Here is a 12,539-nt window from a genome sequence, read left to right as displayed (position 1 = left end):
TGCACTGCAGGTCCTCGGGTACAGTTTCCTCTCCAGCAAGGAGAACAGAGAGCAGGAAGAGTGACCTGATGATTGGTGGGATAAACAGTAAAGGTGGGGGAAGTACAGATACACAGAATGGATGAAGCAGAAGCAGGGAGATCCTTGCACTGCAGGTCCCCGGGTACAGTTTCCTCTCCAGCAAGGAGAACAGTGAGCAGGAAGAGTGAGCTGATGATTGGTGGGATAAACAGTAAAGGTGGGGGAAGTACAGATACACAGAATGGATGAAGCAGACACAGGGAGATCCTTGCACTGCAGGTCCCCGGGTACAGTTTCCTCCCCAGCAAGGAAAACTGTGAGCAGCAAAGTAGTGACATCACCAAATCTGGTGAGACTAGCATCAGAGGCGGCAGACTCTTATATTAGTTGTTCTCAGTTACCGAACCACCTGCCTCCTCCCAGGTCTCCAGCTAGCTGCAGATCCACTAACCTCCCACAATGCCTCCTAGCTCCCATAGTGCTACCCAACCTCCCATAGTGGCCCACAGTGCCCCCTAAGAGCCCTCTATCCACTCAGTGTCCACTAACCTCCCACAGTGCGGGGAAGCAGGGAGCCTTCTAGCTTCCATAGTGCTACCCAACGTCCCATAGTGGCCCACGGTGCACCCGGGCCCCACAACAGCCCTCTATCCACGCAGTGTCCACCAACCTCCCACAGTGCGGGGAAGCAGGGAGCCTTCTAGCTTCCATAGTGCTACCCAACGTCCCATAGTGGCCCACGGTGCACCCGGGCCCCACAACAGCCCTCTATCCACGCAGTGTCCACCAACCTCCCACAGTGCGGGGAAGCAGGGAGCCTTCTAGCTTCCATAGTGCTACCCAACGTCCCATAGTGGCCCACGGTGCACCCGGGCCCCACAACAGCCCTCTATCCACGCAGTGTCCACCAACCTCCCACAGTGCGGGGAAGCAGGGAGCCTTCTAGCTTCCATAGTGCTACCCAACGTCCCATAGTGGCCCACGGTGCACCCGGGCCCCACAACAGCCCTCTATCCACGCAGTGTCCACCAACCTCCCACAGTGCGGGGAAGCAGGGAGCCTTCTAGCTCCCATAGTGCTACCCAACCTCCCATAGTGGCCCACAGTGCCCTCTAAGAGCCCTATATCCACAGAGTGTCCACCAACCTCTCACAGTGCAGGGAAGCAGGGAGCCTTCTAGCTCCCATAGTGCTACCCAACCTCCCATAGTGGCCCACAGTGCCCTCTAAGAGCCCTATATCCACAGAGTGTCCACCAACCTCCCACAGTGCAGGGAAGCAGGGAGCCTTCTAGCTCCCATAGTGCTACCCAACCTCCCATAGTGGCCCACAGTGCCCTCTAAGAGCCCTATATCCACAGAGTGTCCACCAACCTCCCACAGTGCAGGGAAGCAGGGAGCCTTCTAGCTCTCATAGTGCTACCCAACCTCCTATAGTGGCCCACGTGCACCCAGGCCCCCTGACAGCCCTCTATCCACACAGTGCCCACCAACCTCCCACAGTGCAATGAAGCAAGGAGTCTTCTAGCTCCCATAGTGCTGCCCAACCTCTCATAGTGGCTCACAGTGCACCCTAAGAGCCCTCTATCCATGCAGTGCCCATCAACCTCCCACAGTGCAGGGAATCAGGGAGTCTTCTAGCTTCCATAGTGCTACCCAACCTCCCATAGTGGCCCATGGTGCACCCAGGCCCCCTAACAGCTCTCTATCCACACAGTGCCCACCAACCTCCCACAGTACAGGAAAGCAGGGAGATCCTTACACTGCAGGTCCCCAGATACAACTTCCTCTCCAGCAAGGAGAACTGTGAACAACAAAGTAAAATCTCACCAGAAGTCTCGTGAGACTAGCAGTGGTGCTTTATATCAGTTGTTCTCAACCACCGAGCCATGGCCTCCCTCCCCCTGGGCCTCCAGATCCCCTAACCTCCCGCAATCCTCCCATAGTGGCCCATAGTGCCCCCAAGCCCCCTAAGAGCCCTCTATCCACACCGCCTTTTGCAATGCCCCCCAGCTTGCTGCAGAGCCTTCAGCCCCTGCCATAGTACCCCCAACAGTGTCCCACAGTGACTTTCAGCCCCCGCAGTACCCTCCAGTCTCCCACATTGTACCTGTAAACTCCCCAGCCCCCTTCAGAGACCCCCATCCCCCACAGTTGCCCCCAGCTCCCTCCAGAAACCTCATCCCCTACAGGGCCACCAAATTTGTTGTAGGGTCCAGTAACAGCCTCCAGAACCTTCATTTCCCCGCACTGACACCCATCCCCATCCAGAATTTCAATACATGTTTTGTATTCTCATACTTTTATTGTGTGAGTAGAACCGTTTTTCTTACTGTTGGGGGCTGGAAGGTTTTGGAAGAGTTTACCAAGCTCTGCTCTCCATAAGGTTGGGAACCATCGCCGTGGATGATCTCACAATATACAGCTATGAGGTCACAGAGCAGGAGTACCTAGGCACAGGAAATGCACTGATAGCGTTCAGCAGGAATTCAGGACAACAGTCATTACGACCACTACATGAGGTTGGTGATCATATAAATGATAGGAAATGTATTTCCTATGATCACCAGCTCCATCTAGTGGCCATAATGCAGTATTTTCCTGAGCCACTCTTTTTATGAATGAATAACATTCGACCCGAAGAGAACATTGCCTAGTAACATTCGATTTTGCCCCCATTCACACAGAACGAACGTACATACAGTTTCACAGGACTGATAGCTCTATGATTTTTGTTTATAAAGCCCCCCCCAGGAGTACTTTTTAGACACAGGTAACTCCTCTAGATGTCTCCTATAAGATCTTCATGTTTTTGGAGTTCAGGTGCGCTTTTTATTAAGGTTTTTATGTTCTTTTGTCCGCTCGCTTTGCTTTTGTGTGGTTGTCATGCAGTGAGGATGACTGATCCCTGACAGTCTGGTAGCCATTCTGCTGTAACTTTGATCCTTTTATTACCGTCTTTGGATTCTCATTCTCTGCTCGATGTTCCGGGAGGAGGTTCCATCTCCCGCAGGTCATACAAGGCGGCACGGGCACCTCTTCAGAGCCTCTGCAAGTTGGCAATTACCGCGGCTGAGCTCGGTTACACGTTCTATGAAATGCCAGTCCCCCACTGCCATCTTTTGTCACGGCAGCTTCTTACCTTGTCTTCAAAGCCTGCCGGGGGTCACGTCATGCTGGGGTGACAATTGGGGTCACCTACCAGCAGGGAGGCCCCTAAGCATCTGAGAGGCCAGAGCCTTTCTGATTAACTGCCATAAATCAAAGGGAAGACTAGCAGATGGAATGGAAAGGTGACTCGGGGAAGAAGGATCGGAGCTCAGAACATTGCTCTGAGGGATTCAATTATAATAGAATTGAGTTGATCAGAATTAGGATTCAGGTGGAAGTGTGATGAGGCCTTTCCAGTGCTGGATGATGGCTTAACCACATGGCTACCAAGGTACATTTATAAACGGCATGGAAGACAAATGGTTCAATCAAGCGCCCAGCTACTGCTGCATTCATGAACTTGGTACCGGCTTTAGGAGCCAGCGAGGGCTTTCCAAGTCGCCTTTAAAGGTCTTCACAGTAGATGTATTGGTGACCTCACACACAAACGGCCCCAAACTTCCCTTTCTGCTCTTCCAATGGCCTATTTATGGCGTCCATATTGTCCATGTGCAGCTCAGCTTTGCAGTTCTTGGTACATTATATTGCCAAAAGTATTGAGACACCCCTCAAAATCATTGAGTTCTGGTGTCCCAATCCGCTCCATATCATGTGATTTTGGTGTCCCAATCCACTCCAAATAATTGGATTCAGGTGTTCCAATCCCCTCCAAATCATGTGATTCAGGTGTTCCAATCCCCTCCAAATCATGTGATTCCAATGTTCCAATCCCCTCCATATCATGTGATTCAGGTGTTCCAATCCCCTCCATGGACACAGGTGTATACAATCAAGCCCCTAGGCATGCAGACGGCTTCTACAAACATTGGTGAAAGAATGGGTCGCTCTCAGGAGCTCAGTGACTCCAAGCGTGGTCCCGCGATAGGTGGCCACCTGGGCAATAAGTCCATCCGTGACATTTCCTGGCTACTAAATATTCCACGCTCAACTGTTAGTGGGATTATAACAAAGTGGAAGCAACTGGGAACAACAGCCACTCAGCCACCAAGTGGTAGGCCACGTCACATGACAGGGTGGGGTCAGCGCATGCTGAAGCGCACAGTGCGCAGAAGTCGCCAACTGTCTGCAGAGTCAATAGCTAAAGACCTCCAAACTTGGTGTGGCCTTCAGATGAGCCCAACAACAGAGCGTAGAGAGCTTCATGGAATGGGTTTCCATGGCCGAGCAGCTGCATCCAAGCCTTCCATCACCAAGTGCAATGCAAAGCGTCGGATGCCATGGTGTAAAGCATGCCGCCACTGGACTCTAGACAAATGGAGACGTGTTCTCTGGAGTGGCCAATCACGCTTCTCTGTCTGGCAATCTGATGGACGTGTCTGGGTTTGGCGGTGGCCAGGAGAACGGTACTTGCCTGACTTCATTGTGCCAAATGTAAAGTTTGGTGGAGGGGGGATTATGGTGTGGGGGTGTTTTTTAGGGGTTGGGCTTGGCCCCCTAGTTCCAGTGAAGGGAACTCTTAAGGCGACATTTTGGACAATTTCATGCTCCCAACTTTGTGGGAGGAGTTTGGGGATGGCCCCTTCCTGTTACAACATGACTGCGCACCAGTGCACAAAACAAGGTCCATAAAGACATGGAGGAGCCAGTTTGGGGTGGAGGAACTTGACTGACCTGCACAGAGTCCTGACCTCAACCCCATAGATCACCTTTGGGATGAATTAGAGCGGAGACTGCGAGCCAGGCCTCCTCCCCCGACATCAGTGCCTGACCTGACAAATGTGCTTCTGGAAGAATGGTCCAACCTTCCCATAGACACCCTCCTAAACCTTGTGGACGGCCTTCCCAGAAGAGTTGAAGGTGTTATAGCTGCAAAGGGCGGGGCCAACTCAATATTGAACCCTACGGACTAAGACTGGGAGGCCATTAAAGGTCATGTGTGTGGAAAGGGTGGGGCCAACTCAATATTGAACCCTATGGACTAAGACTGGGAGGCCATTAAAGGTCATGTGCATGGAAAGGGTGGGGCCAACTCAATATTGAACCCTACGGACTAAGACTGGGGGGCCATTAAAGGTCATGTGTGTGGAAAGGGCGGGGCCAACTCAATATTGAACCCTATGGATTAAGACTGGGAGGCCATTAAAGGTCATGTGCGTGGAAAGGGTGGGGCTAACTCAATATTGAACCCTACGGACTAAGACTGGGGGGCCATTAAAGGTCATGTGTGTGGAAAGGGCGGGGCCAACTCAATAGTGAACCCTACGGACTAAGACTGGGGGGCCATTAAAGGTCATGTGTGTGGAAAGGGCGGGGCCAACTCAATATTGAACCCTACGGACTAAGACTGGGGGGCCATTAAAGGTCATGTGTGTGGAAAGGGCGGGGCCAACTCAATATTGAACCCTACGGACTAAGACTGGGAGGCCATTAAAAGTCATGTGCATGGAAAGGGTGGGGCTAACTCAATATTGAACCCTACGGACTAAGACTGGGAGGCCATTAAAGGTCATGTGTGTGGAAAGGGCGGGGCCAACTCAATAGTGAACCCTACGGACTAAGACTGGGGGGCCATTAAAGGTCATGTGTGTGGAAAGGGCGGGGCCAACTCAATATTGAACCCTACGGACTAAGACTGGGGGGCCATTAAAGGTCATGTGTGTGGAAAGGGCGGGGCCAACTCAATATTGAACCCTACGGACTAAGACTGGGAGGCCATTAAAAGTCATGTGCGTGGAAAGGGTGGGGCTAACTCAATATTGAACCCTACGGACTAAGACTGGGAGGCCATTAAAGGTCATGTGTGTGGAAAGGGCGGGGCCAACTCAATATTGAACCCTACGGACTAAGACTGGGAGGCCATTAAAGGTCATGTGTGTGGAAAGGGTGGCAGAACAATACTTGGGGCAATATAGTGTAGACTTGGTTGGCCATTCTGGGGCAAACAGCATTAGTCCAGATGAGTGACCATATCACATAGCACACTGAGCTTCAGGACCTGACTGACACCATTGCTGGCTCTATGAGTCTGAAGTAGGACTTTGCTCAAAGGAAAAAAATACATCTGTGATGGAGTCTTTCAATAGTAATTATACTGATTTTATTGTTAATCTTCCTTATGTAGCACTAGCCCCTTCGGAGTTGCTGAGTATTTGGGTTCCCCTAAAGTCCTGCCCAGCCAGGCAACACACATTTTTCACAAACTTGCATTCCGGAGACAGCAAACAGTCCTTGAGCTTGATTTTTAGGTTTTATCAGGGGTATTGAACTTGGGTGGGGTTGAGGGGTGTATGTGATGCTCAAAGGAACTGCAAATGAGGACAACTCCTTAGCTACTCTATGTACAAGTCTTTATACAGCAAAAAGGTTTTCTTCCTGGAGAGCTCTCCAGCCTCTCCTGGTGTACCAGTCCAGTCCCCAGTTGAATCCTCTCCTCATCCAGCTGTACTGGGTGAATCTCCGGGCAAGTTGACCCAGAACCTGTCACTTTGGATCAAACAGTCCCAGATGGGGGCTAGTCAGGTTCCCCACCCTTATGCCCTTCCCCCTTATCTGGCCCAGGGGGTACAAGCATACTCACTCTTCCTCTCCTGTGTGCTTATTGGGTTGACGGCTGCCTTCAGGCCTTCTGCTGGGCTGGCTCCTTCCATGCTGCACAGGTAGTCCTCTCTCAGGGGACTCCTGAGGTGGAGCGATCCTCTTTTCCAGCAACTCTGCCTGCAGGTAGGCTTCTTCCCACCGGGCCCCCTCCCAGTCTCCTAGATCCCAGCCTCTCACTTCATCTTCCATCTGAACTCTCCTGCTGCTGAGCATGCTCAATTACACATAATGGCTTCCGTAGTAGGGACCGTTAGGCTTTTCACAAGGTATCACCCCTTCAGATGGGAGTTGCTGGGGTCTCAGGAGAGCCTAGGTGCCAGATTACCTAAGGGAAGGCTGGTCTACCAGCGGCATTGTCTCCTAGTTATTGGGGTCACTGCTGCGAAGAACCATTATTTTCGGCAGTTTACGGAGGGCATGCTCCACATGGTTTCCTTTATGTCAGAAATGAACTCTGATTCTGAACTTGTAGCTGCTGTTAAATCTACTTTACTGTGCAATTGAAGGACCTTAAAGTGTTCCGTATTTTCTGTTCTTTGGAATAACAGCCTCATTAAAGAAACATCTGTGTGGCCTCCTTCCCTCGACACCTCTGCTGCGAAGTAACTGCCCGTTATATACAGAACACTGATCAGGTAAAGCGAATAACATGGACTATCTGCTTACAGAGGCATCTGAAAGTCTTTGGGCTATATCAGGCAGTGAGTGAACATGTGGGCTCTGAAGTTGATGTGTCGAAAGCAGAAAAAATGTTCATGGCCGTTTGTTGTGTATGGGGCTGTAACGGAACCGACCCAGAGTGCACTTGGGTATTTCCACTAGAATACCGCTTCCCCGTCCGAACACCGACCACTGACACCACCGCTGACCATACAGGAGGAGACGACACCAATCTGTCTGAACACTGACCACAGACACCACCGCTGACCATACAGGAGGAGACGACACCAATCTGTCCGAACACCGACCACTGACACCACCGCTGACCATACAAGACTAGAGGACACCAGACTTGGAGTAAACCAGGAAGTAGACTAGTTTATTTGAACACAGATAAAAGATATATACACTCAGGGGGCAATCCCCCCTCCCTGCATAATGACACAGGGCGGGACAATCCCCCCTCCCTGCATAATGACACAGGGCGGGGCAATCCCCACTCCCTGCATAATGACACAGGGCGGGACAATCCCCCCTCCCTGCATAATGACACAGGGCGGGGCAATCCCCACTCCCTGCATAATGACACAGGGCGGGACAATCCCCCCTCCCTGCATAATGACACAGGGCGGGGCAATCCCCACTCCCTGCATAATGACACAGGGCGGGACAATCCCCCCTCCCTGCATTATGACACAGGGCGGGGCAATCCCCCCTCCCTGCATAATGACACAGGGCGGGGCAACCCCCCCTCCCTGAATAATGACCCAGGGTGGGGCAATCCCCCCTCCCTGCATAATGACACAGGGCGGGACAATCCCCCCTCCCTGCATAATGACACAGGGCGAGGCAATCCCCCCTCCCTGCATAATGACACAGGGCGGGGCAATCCCCCCTCCCTGCATAATGACACAGGGCGGGGCAATCTACATTTAGTAACAAGAGACACAAAGGTATTCAAACTTCACACCAGCAGACAGTCCCATCAGGAGGGAGGGCTGCTGGAGACACCCCCCACTAAGCTAATACACACAAACACATACATCCCATAATAGTTTGCTCCCAAGCCAGACACACAATAGAACAATGGGATGCAACCACATGGCACCAAACAATACACAACCCCCCACCCCACCTATCTCCTAAACATGTCTACACAGTCTGAGACAAAGCCCCCCCAATATTAGGACAGATCACCCTGTACCCCTAACAGGCACAGGGTGACTTACACATAAGAGGGATATGGGGAGCTGAGACGGGTCTCCCCACCTCTCCAAAGTGAGCTGTGTTCCATGGGCCCCCCACCCAAAGTGAGCTGTGTTCCATGGGCCCCCCACACAAAGTCACTCCCGTCACAGGGGCTGTGTAGCGGCAGACCAGTCAGGGTGCCCATGCTGACCCGTGTGCACAGCCAAAAGTGTCTAAAATGGACATGTGAGCATCATAACTGGACCCCAGAGCAGTGGAAGAAGGTGGCCTGGTCTGATGAATGACGTTTTCTTTTCCATCATGTGGATGGCCAGGTGGGTGTGTGCCACATACCTGGGGAAGAGATGGAACCAGGATGCAGTATGGGAAGAAGAGAAGCCGGCAGAAGCAGTGTGATGCTTTGGGCAATGTTCTACTGGGAGACCTCGGCTCCTCCATTCATGTGGATGATTCCTGACACGTCCCACCTACCTAAACAGTCTTGGTGACCAAGTCCACCCTTTCATGGAAATGGTATTCCCTGATGGCAGTGGCCTCTTTCAGCACGATAATGCACCCTGACTTACTGCAAAATGGTTCAAGAACGCTTTAGGAACACATGTATTGGCTTGACCTCCAAATTCTCCAGATCTCAGTCCAATCACGGATCAGTGGGATGTGGTGGAAAAACAAGTCTGCTCCATGGAGGCCCCGCCCCCCAACTTACAGGACTTAAAGGATCTGCTGACGGCTTGGTGCCAGATACCACACTGTGTACCTTCAGAGGTCTAGTGGAGTCCATGCCTCGATGGGTCAGGGCTGTTTTGGTTGCAAAAGGGGTACCTACAGTTTCGGCTGATCGGTGTATGTCTCCTATATGTACATTGAGGGCCCCCTCTGTCAGGACAAATGCTCATTGTAACAGAACCGGACCCCGACTGCACTAGGGTATTTCCGTTAGACTCTTCCCTGTCCGAACACCATCCACGGACCCCACCGTTGACCATACAGGACGAGACAGCACCAGACTTCTTCAGACAGGAAGTGAACTGCTTTATTGTACCACAAACACAAGATATATACACAGGGCGGGGCAATACAACCAGGAACAGGAAACACATCAGCAGGCCGTCCCATCAGGGGGAAGGGCTGCCGGAAACACCCCCCACCAAACCAAGACACACAGCAGAACAATGGGATACACCAGGTGGCAGTAGACAATACAGGAACACATACATCCCATAATAGTTTGCTGGCCAGCAAGACACAATAGAACAATGGGATGCAGAACCTGGCAGTGAAGAATGAACACCCCCCCCCCCACCTATACATGTCCACACAATACTAGGACAGATCACCCTGTACCCCTAACAGGCACAGGGTGACTCACACATAATGGGAACATGGGGAGCTGAGACAGGGGTCCCCCACCCCCAAAAGTCACTCACGTCACACTTATTCTATTGAGATGAATTAGAAATAAGTTTTTGGCACCTCTATGGACCCCTCAGTAGATGGTTTGTTCTGGAAATGCGCAGGTTACTGAGGTGAAGTTTGATTCAGAAGCAGAAACTTTATGGATTTGGTGGAGAACAAACTAGATATAAAAGCCAATCTTCGACAGGTTCCCGCCAGGCTGAGGTTGTGAAGCCCATCACTGACCATGGCTCAGGGATTGTGTGGACTCAAGGCCAATCTTCGACAGGTTCCTGCCAGGCTGAGGTTGTGAAGCCCATCACTGACCATGGCTCAGGGATTGTGTGGACTCAAGGCCAATCTTCGACAGGTTCCCGCCAGGCTGAGGTTGTGAAGCCCATCACTGACCATGGCTCAGGGATTGTGTGGACTCAAGGCCAATCTTCGACAGGTTCCCGCCAGGCTGAGGTTGTGAAGCCCATCACTGACCATGGCTCAGGGATTGTGTGGACTCAAGGCCAATCTTCGACAGGTTCCCGCCAGGCTGAGGTTGTGAAGCCCATCACTGACCATGGCTCAGGGATTGTGTGGACTCAAGGCCAATCTTCGACAGGTTCCCGCCAGGCTGAGGTTGTGAAGCCCATCACTGACCATGGCTCAGGGATTGTGTGGACTCAAGGCCAATCTTTGACAGGTTCCTGCCAGGCTGAGGTTGTGAAGCCCATCACTGACCATGGCTCAGGGATTGTGTGGACTCAAGGCCAATCTTCAACAGGTTCCCGCCAGGCTGAGGTTGTGAAGCCCATCACTGACCATGGCTCAGGGATTGTGTGGACTCAAGGCCAATCTTCGACAGGTTCCCGCCAGGCTGAGGTTGTGAAGCCCATCACTGACCATGGCTCAGGGATTGTGTGGACTCAAGGCCAATCTTCGACAGGTTCCTGCCAGGCTGAGGTTGTGAAGCCCATCACTGACCATGGCTCAGGGATTATGTGGACTCAAGGCCAATCTTCGACAGGTTCCCGCCAGGCTGAGGTTGTGAAGCCCATCACTGACCATGGCTCAGGGATTGTGTGGACTCAAGGCCAATCTTCGACAGGTTCCCGCCAGGCTGAGGTTGTGAAGCCCATCACTGACCATGGCTCAGGGATTGTGTGGACTCAAGGCCAATCTTCGACAGGTTCCTGCCAGGCTGAGGTTGTGAAGCCCATCACTGACCATGGCTCAGGGATTGTGTGGACTCAAGGCCAATCTTCGACAGGTTCCCGCCAGGCTGAGGTTGTGAAGCCCATCACTGACCATGGCTCAGGGATTGTGTGGACTCAAGGCCAACCTTCGACAGGTTCCTGCCAGGCTGAGGTTGTGAAGCCCATCACTGACCATGGCTCAGGGATTGTGTGGACTCAAGGCCAACCTTCGACAGGTTCCTGCCAGGCTGAGGTTGTGAAGCCCATCACTGACCATGGCTCAGGGATTGTGTGGACTCAAGGCCAATCTTCGACAGGTTCCCGCCAGGCTGAGGTTGTGAAGCCCATCACTGACCATGGCTCAGGGATTGTGTGGACTCAAGGCCAATCTTTGACAGGTTCCCGCCAGGCTGAGGTTGTGAAGCCCATCACTGACCATGGCTCAGGGATTGTGTGGACTCAAGGCCAACCTTGGAGCTCTGGATCACTCCGGTTGCCTCTTCCTTCTTCTCTGGATAAAGGAATAGAGCCCATGTCGGGATTTATTGTCGCTGCCAAATCCGAGCCGTTAGGCTCAACCAATCACTTCTTCTGGTGGCTAAAGATCGGAGTCCCCATGTTGGAGAGTCACCTTCTTATTCCGGGGACAATGGAGCAACCTCCAACATCTGGAGTAGTCACCAGAACAGAAATACTGAAGAGTAGACATTTCCAATGGGGACATCTGTTCCTGTGTCTCTTAGAAGGGGAGAGAGTTCCTTTGATTTCCTGTTGGCCCTCAGGGCAGGAAGTGAAGGAAAATCTCTGGAATGAGACACATGAAAAAAAAACAGCAGATGAGAGTTCTCACCAATCTCTACTCCAGTGGTCTCCAGATTAAGGTCCGGAGCCAGGGGGACTCTGATGGGCATGCACGGGTGTAAGGGGGGACTCTGCTGGGCACGCACGGGTGTAAGGGGGGACTCTGCTGGACACGCACGGGTGTAAGGGGGGACTCTGCTGGGCATGCACGGGTGTAAGGGGGGACTCTGCTGGGCACGCACGGGTGTAAGGGGGGACTCTGCTGGGCACGCACGGGTGTAAGGGGGGACTCTGCTGGGCACGCACGGGTGTAAGGGGGGACTCTGCTGGGCTCGCACGGGTGTAAGGGGGGACTCTGCTGGGCACGCACGTGTGTAAGGGGGGACTCTGCTGGGCACGCACGGGTGTAAGGGGGGACTCTGCTGGGCATGCACGGGTGTAAGGGGGGACTCTGCTGGGCACACACAGATGTAAGGGGGGACTCTGCTGGGCAGGGGTGGACTGACAACTCATGGGGCCCCCAGGCAATAGGGGATCATGGGGCCTGTGTCCTTGCCCAA

The sequence above is a fragment of the Staurois parvus genome, unplaced genomic scaffold, assembly GCF_062004578.1.
Source record: "Staurois parvus isolate SC_StPar_1 unplaced genomic scaffold, SC_StPar_1.0 ptg003300l, whole genome shotgun sequence".
Classification (NCBI taxonomy): Eukaryota; Metazoa; Chordata; class Amphibia; order Anura; family Ranidae; genus Staurois; species Staurois parvus.
Note: the sequence above shows the minus strand (reverse complement) of the source record.